The sequence below is a fragment of the Aegilops tauschii genome, chromosome 2 (assembly GCF_002575655.3).
Source record: "Aegilops tauschii subsp. strangulata cultivar AL8/78 chromosome 2, Aet v6.0, whole genome shotgun sequence".
Lineage (NCBI taxonomy): Eukaryota > Viridiplantae > Streptophyta > Magnoliopsida > Poales > Poaceae > Aegilops > Aegilops tauschii.
In genome coordinates, this window is record NC_053036.3 from 228,637,791 (window position 1) to 228,653,720 (window position 15,930).

Here is a 15,930-nt window from a genome sequence, read left to right on the forward strand (position 1 = left end):
GGGGCTGAATCATGGTCGACCGTGGGGATCTCCTGGGCCTTGGTGGTGGAGCTGGGGACGTCGGGGACGGGCGCCGACGAGGCATGCGTCGTGGTTGAGGCCGCCGGATCGACAAGCGGGGTGACCATGGGAGGGTCACCCACCCGTGCAATCCCCAACACTGACTCACCTCCTCCGCCTGAGCACATAATCTCTCGAGATACCACAATAACTGCTCCTTGGCAGACATGGCATCCCACTATGGTGGTTTGACTGTGGGCATGGCGTCCTCGCCGGTGGAATCGGAGGGATTGGGAGTGGTAGAAAAATTGGGGGAAATTTGAGGGAGAAGGGTGGTGGCCTGGCTCTGTATACCAGATGTAAGAGTACTGCTGTGGATTCACTCCTCACGAACACGAATTCGGGTTACAAGACCAGATACAAGAAGAATTGTTCAAGGAGGAAGAAGCCATAGGAGAAGAGGAGGAAGCCGCCGTGCCGATAGTCGTGATCCACTGGATGCCTCTCTCGTTGCTTTCCTCCAGGTATTTGTACCAGCAGCAGCTAGGCCCATGAGCTGGCCCAATGGGCAAAGCCCATGTTAGGACCTGTGTTAGGAGGGCTCCTAAGAGAGTTGGCACCTCGCCGGCCCCGAAGGCAGTAGGAAGCTCAGCAACGCTACAGCAGGAGAATGGCCGCGTACGCTGCAGCAGACAGTGGACTGCGCGGTGCACATTGCCTAGGATTTCCGTTGCCTAGGCCATGCAGCCGCCGAGGCCGTGGTTGGTCTTCACTTCATCAGCGAAACCATCCAAATGAGTCAAAACAATGCCACATCATCAGTAAAACCATCAAAAGCGGTATCAAGGACTAAAATTATCCAGTTTGAAAAATTGAGGGACTAAGTTTTGCTGGTTTTAAAGTTGAGTGGCTATTTCTATACTTTCGATATAGCTGAGGGATGAAAAATATACTTATCCCTTTAGATAAAGATGACAGGAGTAAGAATGAAATAGAAATATAGAATGCACCTCAGTTTGCACCATTCCAGTTCGCATCCATCTCATTAGAACCATGATTCAACAACGGAAATTAGCAAACCAGCAAAATATGGACCTTTCCTGGACAGATGTCCCGTATCAAAACTTTAAGGCTCTACATAGTTTGAAACATAAGATTTCAAATGAGAAGGCTACTTAACAACATTTTGGATAATGCCAATGCTAGACCAGTTTGTTGGTATGGAGCGCTGAGGGTATAATGGAAGAGGTTTATAATTTTATCCTTCTTAATCTATTATCAACCAAAATAGTACTCCCTCCGTTCCGAATTAGATGACTCTCAACTTTGTACTCCTTCAGTCCGAGAAAAGTTGTCCCAAATTAGATGACTCAACTTTGTACTCCCTCCGTCTTTGTATTCCCTCCGTCCAAGAAAAGTTGTCCGCGCCTTAGTTCAACTCTAATTTTGCAAAAAAGCCCTTATACATTTTAAACTGTCGCAAATCAGCCACCCCCCCCCCCCCCCCCCCCCTCAGCTTCTTCCTCCTTCCTTCGTCGCCCGATCCGTCCACCGTCCGGCCCCGGCCGCGCTCTCCCTCCGCCCCGCTGACCTGCCCGCGGACTTCGCCGCCGCCGTCGGCCACGGGATCGCTGAGGAGGACGGCCGCGTCCGCGTCCAGGATCACCGAGGAGCAGCACGGCCGCGTCCCGGAGGAGGGAGGAGATCGAGGGGCTCGAGCACGGCCGGCGAGCGGGGCAGCAGCATCGCCTCCAGCGCCGGCGCCGCCTGCGTCATCGAGGAGCCCGACCCCGACTGCGGCTGCTCCTCCAAGGCGACCACCTCGACGGGCACCTCCTCCTCGTCGCGCTCCTCGCCGGCGCCGGTTCCTCGCGCCTGCGGCAACCCCAGACGTCGTTCCCCTCTCGCTGACTTCGGCAGGCAGGGCCACGCGGGTCTTCCCCGGTGGCGGGACCTGTTGCTGCCGCTGCCGTCGCCCGCCACCTACTGCTGCCGCTGCAGCCCGCCCGATCGAGTCCGCGCGGACCTGCTACTGCTGTTGGCGACTGCATCTCCTGCTGCTATCGGCGACTGCCTCTGCCACTGCTGTTGACTGCAGGTACTTCCTGAAAAATGGACCGATTGTGGCTGATTGATCTGAACCTGTGTCAATTGCAGTTTCAGTTATAGTGTGAATTGCATTATCAGCAGACTGATGTAAGCACTGTACTTTGTGAAATCTTTGCTGTTCTTTGTGAAATCTTTGTTGTTCCATCAGAGTACTGTACCTGAAAATTAGCGAAGTTGATTTACACCAAGAGTACTCCAAAATTGTACTGTAAGGAGTTGCTCCTTGTGCTACTGCTGCTGCTCCTGTTCCACCATCAGTGGAGTTAAATGGATGTAAAATTGACAGTTCTCGATAAAAAAATTGTATCAAGAGGCCACAAAAATTGTAAACTTCTCTGAAACATGAAATTTTTGGACTGATATGAATTTGGCCATGTTTGAGGTGTTTTGACAACTGAATTTGGCCATGTTTTGACACTGAATTTAAATGATGTAATATGCATATTACAAGAAGTTTCATAAAACAAATAAAAGTGCTTGTGACGACAAGCTGTGTTCAGTCAACTTGATGTTCAGAACCTGTCAACTTGATGTTCAGAATATGTCATTTTTTATGTGCTTGTGAGGACAAGCTGTGTTGATCAGTGCTGGGGTGCTAACACCACAAGAAAGCATGCATGCCATGTTCAGGCTACTTTTTCTTAGTGCATATATGTGGTGCTAGTGCCTTTTGTCTTTGTGGAAGACAAGACTGAACATTTAAACTCTGGAAGCTGGCATTTAGCAAAGACTGAACATACAAATTCAGTTTTTAGGGAAGACAAGACTGAACATTTAAACTCTGGAAGCTGGCATTTAGCAAAGACTGAATATACAAATTCAGTTTATAGTGGTCACATGTTTAGATTAGTTCAGACATTTCTAGATAACATAACAACGAAACAATCTTCTTTCTTGAACAGGCATTTCTGAAAGTTGATAGATATAACCAGCTAGATCAATTGCTATCTTATCTCAATTGCTATCTTATTTCCAAATAATTTCAGTCCACAATCTATCAATTGGTAGGAGCTAGGGCCCTACCGGATCTAGGGCGTAGGTTGTAGGGGAAGGAGGGGGAAGGGCGAGAGCTGGTGCACGGCGGCCGGCGGCGTGGCGCCGTCCTTGCGACGGGAGCAGTGGCGGCGAAGGCAGGAGGCGCCTAGGGTTTAGGTCTCCTGGCTCCCTAAGGGAAGCCGAGCAAATATTGATTGCTTCTTGCTTGATTAGATTGATACATCTCCTCTCCTTAAATAGAGAGGTTTACTTGACTCCTAAGTAAACGATCCTAATACGATAAGATAATTGGGCTAAGTCCCTAATAACGATAAGATAACTTGGGCCACAACCCACTGGGCTAAGCCCCTAATATGTCGGTCATAACACTTCTCCCCGCCTGCACAAACAGCTCGTCCTCGAGCTGTAAGGTGGGGAAGCGCTTGCTGAACTCCTCGAGGTGATCAACCAGCGTCAAACACCTTCGCGGCAGCTGGGGCGGCCAGGTCGGTGGCGACGGCGACCTCCGGAATGTAGTCTGCAACCTCCAGGTAGAAGAGTCGCGGGCAGGCGTGGTCGGGCGTGTAGGGCTCGTCGCAGTTGAAGCACAACCCTTGGCGGCGACGCTCGAGTAGCTCAGCCGAGGTGAGCCGGCGGAACGGGCGCGCCGTGGTCACGGTGAGAGGTGCCGCGGAAGCCTGAGCAGGCTGACCCTGCGCGGGATCTGGCCAGGGTAGCGACCCAGCGGCCCGGGACGGTGATTCCTGCTGGATGGCCACCGCGCGGCGCTCGAACGCGCGGCGTAGTACATGGCCGTCTGGAGATCCTGGGGTCCCCGAAGCTCCACGCCCACGCGGATGTGATCCGGAAGTCCACCGACAAAGAGGTCGGCCCGCTGCTGCGCCGTCACGCCCGACGCGTGGCATGCCAGGACCTGGAACGGTCGGCGAAGTCCTGAACCATGGAGGTGAAGGGAAGGCGGCCTAGCTCCGCCAGGCGGCTCCCACGGGTCGGGGGCCCAAAACGAAGGAGGCAGAGCTCGCGGAAGCGCTCCCAAGGGGGCATGCTGCCCTCGTCTTGCTCGAGGGCGTAGTACCAGGTCTGGGCTGCACCGCGGAGGTGGTAGGATGCCAGCCAAGTGCGCTCCGACGCGAGCATGCGCTGGCCACGGAAAAACTGCTCACACTGGTTGAGCCAGTTAAGTGGGTCCTCCGTGCCGTCATAAGTGGCGAAGTCGATCTTGGCGAACCGTGGCGGCGTCTGGGTCGGCGCGCCATGGCCGACCGGCTCGGCGGTGCGGAGCAGTGATGATGACGGCGCCTAGTCAACGGTGGGGAGGCCATCGTAGGCCCCCGTGGAGCCAGACGAGGCCCCAGACTGCAGCGTGGGTACCGGTGGGTCCCCGGCCTCCGTGTAAACTGGCGGTGGCGACGTCCCGGTTAGCCAAGCCGGGATCGGGGATGGTGACGGCGGAAACCGGACCTGCTGGATCGGGTGGCCTCCAATGTGGACTGGCCCAGGCCGGAGCTGGGCGGCGGCGGTGGGAGCTGGACCGGCGCGGTTGGCGCGGCTGGGGCCGGCGCGGGCCAGTGCGGCCCCTGCGGCGCTGGGGCGGGCACGGGAGGCGTGGGTGGCGCCGCGAGAACCGGCGCGGGCCACTGCGGCCAGGACGGCGCTGGGGCGGGCGGCGGCTGGAGCGACGGATGGGCCCCGGCGATCGCCGCGGGTACCGAGTACCAGGGCAGGTGCAGCAGCAGCAGAGGTGGCCCGCTGGGGTGCCCCGCCTGGAACGGCAGCAGCGGTGGCCCGCCAATTGCAGGCGCGCCCTGGGACGGCCACGGCAGCGCGGGGTGGCCGTAGGCGGCGGTAGTCGCAGCCGGCGGAGGTGCGTGCGGTCCGGCCAGGTACAGATGGATGCCCTGAACGGCCGTCACGAGATACCAAATTGGTAGGAGCTAGGGCCCTACCGGATCTAGGGCGTAGGTTGTAGGGGAAGGATTGGGGAAGGGCGAGAGCTAGTGCGCGGCGGCCGGCGGCGTGGTGCCGTCCTTGCGACGGGAGCAGCGGCGGCGAAGGCAGGAGGCGCCTAGGGTTTAGGTCTCCCGGCTCCCTAAGGGAAGCCGAGCAAATATTGATTGCTTCTTGCTTGATTAGATTGATACATCTCCTCTCCTTAAATAGAGAGGTTTACTTGACTCCTAAGTAAACGATCCTAATACGATAAGATAATTGGGCTAAGTCCCTAATAACGATAAGATAACTTGGGCCACAACCCACTGGGCTAAGCCCCTAATATGCCGGTCATAACATCAATTTATTTTGGAAACAATTAATATGATTCCAGCAGATTACTCAAGGCTGGAGTATATTTCCAAATATTTTCAGTTAGTCTTATGGGTCATCTAAAAAATTAGCTGAATTTTCAGTGAATTTAACAACAGGAATTTGCTTGGCTGGCATATCTGAGAAACTCTAATTTAGAAAGAGAATTTTCAGATGCTCTTTGACTGAAACCATATCACATTGGCATTCTCTCTGACTAGGAGCAGAGGGAGGAGAGCCAGGAGAAGACTAACAGCAGATCAAAAGAGCAACAATGGTATGTTCAAAATAAATTACCTTAGTCAAATTTGTCCCCCGAGGCAATCTGATTCCCCTTCCACTATCCAAATAGACTCCTTTGCACTAGCCATTATCTCCATTAGTCTTTGCATTGATCATAGAAGAATCTGAAAAAATAAGGGGCCCTTCTAAACAAAATTTTACACTGAAAATAGAACATTGACACTGAAAAATAGGACCCCAAGAAACTGTATTCATGTGTTCAATGAGAAAGGAAAGCAAAAGAATCTTGGAAAGGAAAGGAAAATAATTTTACTATTGTGCATATCCAAGATAGTCCTTTAAATGATTCAGGAAAGGAAAGGAAAAGAATCTTGGTTTATTCAGTAAACATATCCGGCACGTCCGCGAGGTCGTTGACGCACCGCAGCATGGCGGCGTGCACGCCGACGCCGAAGGTGACCTCCTTTGCCGCATGCTCGTGTGCCCACTGATTTATTGTTGACAAATGTGCTCACTAAATGGCTGTTGTTATCACCAATTACTAAATTACTGAATCACTAAAATATGACAGCGGCCATTTACTGAACATTTGTCAGTTAACATTGATTTCTAACTGTTCTCATTTAAATTAGATGGGCTGCAGTCATGTCCAAATTTGTTGAGCACACATTCAGTAGATACACATCCATAGCAACCTTGCAGGACACAAATTTGAACCGAAAGCACATAACTGCAGCCTACACATCCATTCAGTAGCTACTCACAGAATTATCCCCTGTACACCACCACCATGATCAAGCTTCCTACTGACAGAAGAACACTCAACACCCAAATTCCCTGCAGCCCCATTGCCACACCAAAGCAGCAAAGCAGAACATTTGAAATTTGAGTACGAGGGACATTTGATTTAGCAGCAAAGCAGAGCATTTGGTTTAGCAGCAAAGAAAAGCAAAGCAGAACATCTACTGTACTTGAGCTCCGAAATTTAGTGAGCGTTGAAATCTCACCTTTACTCTGTCTTTGCGGGGGCGGGAGTGGGGGAGAGCTTCTGCCGTAGGGGGAAAGTGGAGAGCTTCTGCCGTCCGACGAGGTTGGCGGCGAGCTGGATGAGGTTGGCGGCGAGGTCGACGAGGTTGGCGGTGAGGTTGGCAGGGACGAGGTTGACGGCGATGTGGACGAGTTCAACGCCGGGAAGGGCCAGCTCCGGCTCGCCACCATCGGGGAAGGGCGCGTCCTCGTCCGGCGGAGAGCAGATCGGGAAAAAACGAGCCTTGGGCGCGGGAAAGCAAAGCGGCGGAGGGGACCAAGGAGGGGGAGCTCCGGCGACGCTCGAGGAAGCTGCGCGGGAGAGCTCCGGCGCGGGGAGCCGAGCAGGGGAGCGAGCGGGGGAGACGAGCGGCGGGGGTGCGTCGTTTGTCAGGAATTAGCTGAGGATGTTTTTGTAAAATGACCACGAAGACAACTTTTCCCGGACGGAGGGAGTACTAACTTGTACAAAGTTGGGTCATCTATTTTAAAACGGAGGGAGTAGAAAATAACAATCATCAGTTAAAAAATTGGAATAGATTATTAAAAACAAAGCACAACAGGACTATCCCTGAAATTGGAAGTGAATAAATATATACCTCCCCTGCTGCTTGGCCTCCTCAACAGCCTTCCCCCTGTCGCCGGACTCCCCCTCCCTGCAGGTCGACCCTATCACGAGCACCGCCTGCACTCTGGACCCGCTGCTCTTTGCCCTCGTCGTTGGCCTCTCCTCTAACCCACGTGTGTGCAGCCTGGAGCTCCGGGAAGTCGCTCCTCCACCGCCGGCCTTGCTGCTCGTTAGCACGCCCTGTCAGCCTCCTCACCTTCCCCTGCTCATCATCATCAAGAACCCGCTGCTCCTGCTATCCCGCGGCGACAACCTGCGCTGATCCGAAACCATCGCACGCGGCGGCGCGGATCCAGAACATGCCGAAGCTGATGACGAGTCAGCGTGCAAGGCCTCAGTCCGCTCCTTCCCTCTACTGGCTTCATTCGAGCTGCTCCTTGGGGAACATTATTGTGAGATGGGGCTGCTGGGAGGCCGGTGGCCGGAGACAAGGCGGTGGAGCCGTGGAGGAGACGAAGCAGCGAGAAGGTGGAGTGGCGGCTGACGCCTAACGAGGAGAAAGGAAACGAGGAGAGGGAATGAGGGAAAGGAGAATAATCCTACACACGGGCTAACTACGGGGGTTTTACGGGGTGCCTTCACACTAATTGACCTCTCCCCCTGATTTTCAGGGGGTGGGGCCCTTCCTCTCCCTAATCCCAATCAAATTTCGCCACATGTGACAGCCCGTAAACCCTGTAAAAATTTGTCCGTGAATGTACCATCGTTGGGGAAAGGAGGGCTGCGGGTCTCGAGACCTTTTGCACGTTCTACGCTGCAGGCCTGCAGCAAAAGCGAATGCCCACGCCCAGCCACAAGACTTGGTATGGCGCAGATCAAGCCATTCAACTCCTTATCCAAACGGCAGCACACCATTAGATTAGGCATCGTATAGAGTCAGACAGAGTAAAATCGTACGTAGTAGTTTCGTATGGCGCAGGAGTCTGCCAGAGCACGACGCACGACCCAACTTTCTGCTACCCCAGACGAAACGCAAGGACACGAACATATAAACAAGCCAACCCACACACATGTAGGACCACCATCCAACTTGGCCCACTGGTCATAGTGCGGAAACATATGCGACATCACATCTCTCTCTGCCTTGTTCAAACCCCAGACAAGATGCGGACGAGACATAAATACGCGGACGGAAGAAAACTCAGACGAAATTAACAGCATAATTGGTTCGCTGCCAATATTTGGCTTGCCAAATGTTGGCATTGCCAACTATTGGCAATACCAAGACTTGCCAATTATTGGCAATTTTATGTGAGATAGGCAAAACAACTCGTAGCCAACCAAGTAGTTGCCAATATTTGGCACAATGTCAAATATTGTCAATGCCAATTTTTGGCAGTAAACTAATTATGCTCTAAACCAATTATGGACAAGCAGCCAACGCAGCCCACCCGTCATGGTGCGCCGTGCGGGTGCGTATACGTCAGTTCACCCCCTCTCTCTCCTCTAGCCAACCACAAGCGAGACATAGGTTTGTGGTTCTCTCACACGAAAGGAAACAAAGGTAAGTCACGGATGCGTGGGACCAGTAGCCAACTCCGCCCACCAGTCATAGTGCAAAAAGGTAGCAGAGGGTGTGGATGCGCGAGTCAATCTCCTTCCAACGACTGCAGACGACCCATGCCGCGTGGACGAGACGGAGTCAGCCAGGGCCCTGTGCGCACATGCATGCATCAGCCCAACTCCTCTCGGCTCAAAAGCAAAACCACACGTAGGAAAAAAAAGGTAGGTGACAGAAAAACGGGACCAGGCCTAACCAGAGCCCACCTGCAGCGAAAGAAACAGGCGCACACGCAGCAAAAGCACCCGTCCACACGTTGTCGCGCGCTCTCCCGCAAATGGCGCGATGCGCACGCGGCGCATGAGGAGAGGGCTTCCACGCACCCCAAAATGCTTGACCCAGCCAATAGCAGCACCGAACGAGCCCACCAGTCATTGCCCTCGCAGAAATAACAGCATGGTAAAAACGAGAACCACAGATCCAACGTTTGACAAGAGCCAGAAGACCAGATTGACCAAGATCCGACGGCTAAAATTGAAGGAAATCGAGGGAGCCTCCTGGAGGGGGGTCGCCCAGCCTCCTTATTGGTTTAGATGTATGGATATATAGGTTGGACAGGCAATGCGCAAACTTAGGGTCGCCATATCACAACCTTCATGTTTTTTGTTCCCACGTTCACCTCTATGAAGCTCGCCATTGTTGCCATCCTCATTTGCTAATCCTGTGATCTCATCCGGAAAGACGATCTTGATTGCACAGGCTGATCTATCTCTGGCTCATTCTCTATCACATGGTGCAACACTAAGCCTACACTTTGTTGGACTAAGAACTGGTGGCAACTGCACCCCTTGGAAATGTACCACATCATCTCTGTTTTCTAAGTTAATGTTGTCATCGTGGTCAAGAAATAGTTGTAGGAAATGGGGTTGGATTAATGAGTTGCTCGCCTCGTTAAGCTCGTGCTCATTAAGACTTGGCTCACTAAGCTTGTTAAGCTTAACGAGCACAAAACCCTCTTCGGCTATGTTCATTTAAAACTTGTTAAGCTCGTGAGCGCTCACGAGCGCTCTTAACAAACTATGGTGTGTTATAGTTACGGGATGAGAATGTAGGTATGGTTTTACGAACAAAGATGGTGACTACAGGAGTAGGTATGCTAGTATGCTGCCTCTTATGGGCTAGGTTGGGTCAATTATATTGATTAACATAAAACGTTGTAACAAAGATGAAAATATGTGTTGTGATGTACTAACGAGCTTGACGAGCTGCTCGTGAAACTTGTTAGCTCAAGCTCGTTAAGCTTAACGAGTTGAAATCAGTCATTCGCTCTGTTCATTAATAAGCGAGCTTTGATTTTAGCGAGTCGAGCATTCATTAAACTCGGAACCTACGAGCTTTTGGTTCAGCCATCAAATGATAAACAATTAAGACAAAATCACATATTTTGTCTGTGCCATCATCATCTCTTATCCGCCTTAACCGATTTCTTCTAATTTACAATAGTGGCACACAACAATAGGCTTTAATCCTTCCCGCCTTCCATACCCAAAGTGCTCCACGACAAGATTTGACCAAATGTCCACATGGAGGTTATCATACCAAATTGACTTCCCATTCACATATGTCATGTTCCATTTTGATGAGGACATCAATACCATTGTTACACCCACAGCCCCTGCTGCTACACATGCTAGATCAATTACTAGATCTCGCGCACGCCAATTAAATTACCAGGTACTTTTGTTTCTTGGTAATGATTCTAATGTTCATGAGAATATGATGATGCCTAAATTGGATATATTTGTCTTGCTTACAAATGAAGGGCCTAACTTGGACAAGAAGGATGAACATTGAAGCAAGATCAAGCATGGAGATGATGGCATGCGCAAGGGGAACAAGAACCGAGTTACAAGTGATGATTTCAGGACTTTGAAGCCACCATAATGAGTGCATGAAGCCTTGGATGAAATATACAAGATGTCACTTCATAAATATCGTCCAGAGGCTATTATAGGTGTTGCGTCACCTTATTATTGGGCCAGGCCTATGTATTTTCGAAATACTGAAGTATAGGTTGTTTTTAGAGTCCATATGTGTGGGGAAAACAGAGTTAGGGCTCATTTGGTTGTTGGGGTGAAAAAACCATGGGCAGTAAACTCCCCGAGGGGGATTTCCTTGCTCATATGAGATCCTCCTCCTGCCATGTGAAATACCCTGTTGCCATTTGGGCACCAAGGGAGAGGGAAGAGAACGAAGGGAGAAGAGCAGAAGAATGAAGTGCCAAGGCGACTCAGATCGCAAGAAAGAGACGAGGGGAGCCCGGGAGAATTCTCCTTGAGTGCGGAGGTCGGGGCGAGCGGCCCAGGGATTTCGGGAGGATCGGGCCGAGAAAGCCCTTTCCAAGATGTTACCAAATGGATCGCCTGAAAATCCGGGGTGTAGATTGCAGGCGGGTTTCTCGCCCGGGGAAAGGACGGGTATCCGGGGGGGATCCCTGGTAACCAAACGAGGCCTTAGGGTTGGTTTCGGACCCCTCCTCCAAGGGGCCACGAAATCCCCCCCCTCTTCCTCCATATATACAACCCTTAGGGCATCGTTTAGACTTTGGGTTTTGTTTAGATTAAAGTTCGCTATAGCTGCAACTTCGCGTACTTCGTTTATGTTCAACGACCAGACCAAGACGTCATAGAACCCCACCTTGATCAATAAAGGTTTCATCTTATATTAGCAATATCCAGATTGCAGTCTCAGTTTCTTGCTTGTTCGTCATTTGCTTGCAGGAAATAGACCCTCGTGGTCAGGTTGATCGTGCTCCGGCGTGGTCAATAACCTCTCGGAGTTGGTTTAACGATTGCTAAGGGGCGACGTCCTCGCACGTTCGTAGTCGGATCGTCAAAGTCTACTCCACCAAAAATGATAGCCATCATCTTGTCGAAAGACGGGACACCTTTGCCTCTATCAAGTGGTATCAGATATCTAGGTTGCTCGGTGAGATTTTCCAGTTTTTCGTAGTTTAGATCGAGTCTGTTCTTCATACCTACAGTCCACGAAAAAGCAAAAAAAGGGTTAGTTCATCATATCCGAACCAATCTGAGCCTTTGCATAATCTTTTTAGAGTTTTGTTTTGTTGAATTTGCGGTTGCATCATCGTGTCGAGTTGCTGGTCTTAGCATCTAGTCCCTTAGAGTTTTGAGTTCTGTTCACGGGTTGTCACGCTGCCGCCGCACCATCGCCATCATCGCTGCCATATACCACCATCGTCATCACCACTGCCATATACCACCATAGTCATCACCGCTACCATATACCACATATCCACCGCCATCACGATAATCCGAGTCCACCTCCATCATAGATTCGCCACCAGTCTGTGTTCCACCGCCCTACATATATCCGCTACCAGTCTGAGTTTCCACCAGATTCATCTCCGCCACCAGTCCTAGTCCAAGTCCAGTATTTGTTTCTTTGTTTTCGATTTCCAGATCACGCCATACTCCGAGTCGTGACCAAGTCGGACTCCGCAACTTTCGTGCAACCCGCAGAAGAAAAATAGTTCCAACTTAAAAAAACTAAGTCTGGCAAATTCTGGCTAGGCAGTTTTTAGACCATTTGTAGACCTTTTCGGAAAAATTGTTACGGAGCAAAAAAAAGAGAGGCAAAAAGTGAAAAAATAATAAAAAAGATTGAGAGTGTGCTCCTCCCTTGTTTACCTACAGCGCCGTGATTTTGTTAGTGTTCTAGGCTCGCATCTCTAGCACGGTCTAGCCTAGGACCAGCACATACCGTCGTTGAGCGTTTATTCAACTTTGCATCTCTGAATTGATTATTGTTGACATTTTTGCTAGCATATCATAAGCCTTCCTAGCTCCACATACATCTAAATCGTGCGTTTAACACCACCTGACAATCGCTCTGTCCAAGCTTTGAGAGTTTTGACTACAATGGTTGCCGATCACCACCTGCTGCTGGGTAAGAACTGGTAAGAATTTGGGATTTGCTTGACGGATTTGTGACACCCCACCACCACCACTTTCTAGTAGTCTGTAGGATCATATTCTTGTGTGTTTCTATTGCTGCTAACCATGGCAGGACCATAAGCCGACGAGATTGGCTGGGAGAACATGACGGAGGAGGAGCTTCATGATAAATTTCAGCAAATGTTGGGTCAACAGGTGGAAGACGTGATGGCCAGCTTTGGAAAGGCACTGGAGAGGATTGATGACATTGAGATGACAATTGACACCAAGTTGGACGGCAAATTCGATGAAGTACTCACGCGTCTACCACAACCACCACCCGCATCTGCTGGACCATTGCAACAACATCAACAACTACCTCCACGTCACGATCCAGCAGGGCGAGCGCAGCGTGTTCCTCTTGAGCCATGATGTCTACTACGCAACCTTTCTTCTTGTAGACTCGTGTTGGGCCTCCAAGCGTAGAGTTTTGTAGGACAGTAGCAATTTTCTCTCAAGTGGATGACCTAAGGTTTATCAATCCGTGGGAGGCGTAGGATGAAGATGGTCTCTCTCAAACAACCCTGCAATCAAATAACAAAGAGTCTCTTGTGTCCCCAACACACCCAATGTAATGGTAAATTGTATAGGTGCACTAGTTCGGCGAAGAGATTTGATACAAGTGTAATGTGGATACTAGATATAGGTTTTTGTAATCTAAAAATATAAAAACAGCAAGGTAACTAGTAACAAAAGTGAGCAAAAACGGTATTTGCAATGCTTGAAAACAAGGCCTAGGGTTCATACTTTCACTAGTGCAAAGTCTCTCAACAATGAAAACATAATTGGATCATATAACACTCCCTCAAGGTGCAATAAAGAATCACTCCAAAGTTTCTATCGGAGAACGTAGGACGAAAACGTCCATCAACCCCTATGTATAGATTACCCCAATGTCATCTCGGGAATCCGCGAGTTGAGTGCCAAAAGATACATCAAGTGAATCAAAAGAACATCCCATTGTCACCACAGATATCCCATCGCAAGACATACATCAAGTGTTCTCAAATCCAATACTCAAATCAACATAACGAAACCTCAAAGAGCAAGACTCAATTCATCACAAGAAGATAGAGAGGGAAGAACACCATAAGATTCAAATATATTAACAAAGCTCGCAGTACATCAAGATCGTGTCAAATCCAGAACACAAGTGAGAGAGAGAGAGATCAAACACATAGCTACTGGTACATACCCTCAGCCCCGAGGGTGAACTACTCCCTCCTCGTCATGGTGGCCACCGGGATGATGAAGATGGCCTCCAGTGATGATTTCCCCCTTCGGCAGGGTGCCGGAACGGGTTCCCGATTGGTTTTTCGTGGCTACAGAGGCTTTCTGCGGCGAAACTTCCGATCTAGGGTTCTTTTCAGGGGTTTTGGTATTTATAGGAATTTTTGGCGTCGGTCTCACGTCAAGGGGGTCCACGAGGTAGTGACAAGCTGCCTCCGCGCGCCCCCTGTCTTGTGTCTTCCTTGTGAAGCTTCTGGTCCTTCCTTGATGCTTCGGGGGTCTCTTTTGGTCCACAAAAAATCGCCATAAATTTTCAGCCCATTCCGAGAACTTTTATTTCTGCACAAAAAACGACACCACGGTAGTTCTGCTGAAAACAACGTAAGTCCGGGATAGTTCTAATCAAATCATACTAAAACCATATAAAATTGTTGTAATCATGGCATGAATACTTCATAAATTATAGATACGTTGGAGATGTATCAGCATCCCCAAGCTTAATTCCTGCTTGTCCTCGAGTAGGTAAAAGATAAAAGAAATAATTTATGAAGTGTGAATGCTGGCAAGTGCACAAGTTTGATCAACGATAATTTCAATCACTTTTTCTAGCATCATTATATATCATAAATAGTAGCTCATCTCATAAAACTTCTCATGATCAAGTAGCAGGCTATTCACATGTTAAAGCATAGACCATCAAATTTCTTGGAAACTAACAAACCATGTTTTCAGTCATCAAACAATTGCAATTCTTCTTATTTTCAGGAAGGGTCTATGTAAGACCTTTGAGTTAGCAAATTCCACATACTCAAATATCATATAGTCTTCCATGATTGCTGACACTCAAAGCATATTTTTAGAACAAATAGCATCCATCAAACACAGAGAAAGATAGGGGCTTAATGTTTCACCTCCCAACTCATTTATCGTATAGATAATTGTCAACAATAATAATTCATGATCAAATATATTTGAATCGCCAGATATGCTTAGATCTTTCCCCACCACATGATGCTTGCCAACTAAAGAATAATTGAGGTTGAAATGAGAAGGAATACTACTGACTCTTGCATAAAAGTAAAAGATAGGCCCTTCGCAGAGGGGAGGTGGGATTTGCAGAGGTGCCAGAGCTCGAAGCTTTTAAAACATACATGAATATAATTTTGAGAGGTATGCTTTCATTGTCAACGTAACGACCGAGAGTTCCCAATATCTTCCATGCTAGACACATTATAGGTGGTTCCCAAACAGAAAGGTAATGTTTTACTCCCCTCCACCAACAAACACAAGCCATGGCTAGCCGAATCCTCGGGTGCCCTCCATACCAACAACAATTTGGGGGAGTTTTGTTTTATTATTATATTTTGATTTTGATTTTGATCATAGGACTGGACATCCCAATTACCAGCCACTTTCTCATGAATGACAAGCGAATAAACACTCATCGCGAGGATAACCCACCTAGCATGGAAGATACTGGTTGCCCCCTGTCGCTTCATGAGCGATTTGGGCATACAAAACAGATTATCATTTGAAGATTTAGAGTTTGGCACATGCAAATTTACTTGGAACGGAAGGTAAATACCGCATATACGTAGATATGGTGGACTCATATGGAATAACTTTGGGTTTAAGGAAGTGGATGCACAAACAGTATTCCTGCTTAGTACAGGTGAAGGCCAGCAAAAGATCCTAAGCAAGCACCACATGTTGGAGGGTCCATAACAGTATAACTTCTATACAAATATACCCAAACATAACTCACTATGTTGTCTTCCATGTCCAACTTCAACTAATTTGCTCAAGTTTGAAAATAATTAATGGGGCTCACAATCATAGAAGATGTCCAAAATAGTATATTTATATGTGGAACCTTTGTT

At 49.2% G+C, this 15,930-nt stretch overlaps 1 long non-coding RNA gene across 1 annotated transcript; it reads right to left on the reverse strand.

The window, feature by feature from the left end:
* Positions 1-1,071: 1,071 nt before the first annotated feature.
* Positions 1,072-7,235, reverse strand: LOC109748460 (uncharacterized). The gene is made up of 4 exons (XR_006669875.2): positions 6,657-7,235; positions 5,704-5,813; positions 2,268-2,352; positions 1,072-2,142 (listed from the first exon to the last, which is right to left on the reverse strand). It is a non-coding gene; the product is annotated as an uncharacterized lncRNA (long non-coding RNA).
* Positions 7,236-15,930: the final 8,695 nt, after the last annotated feature.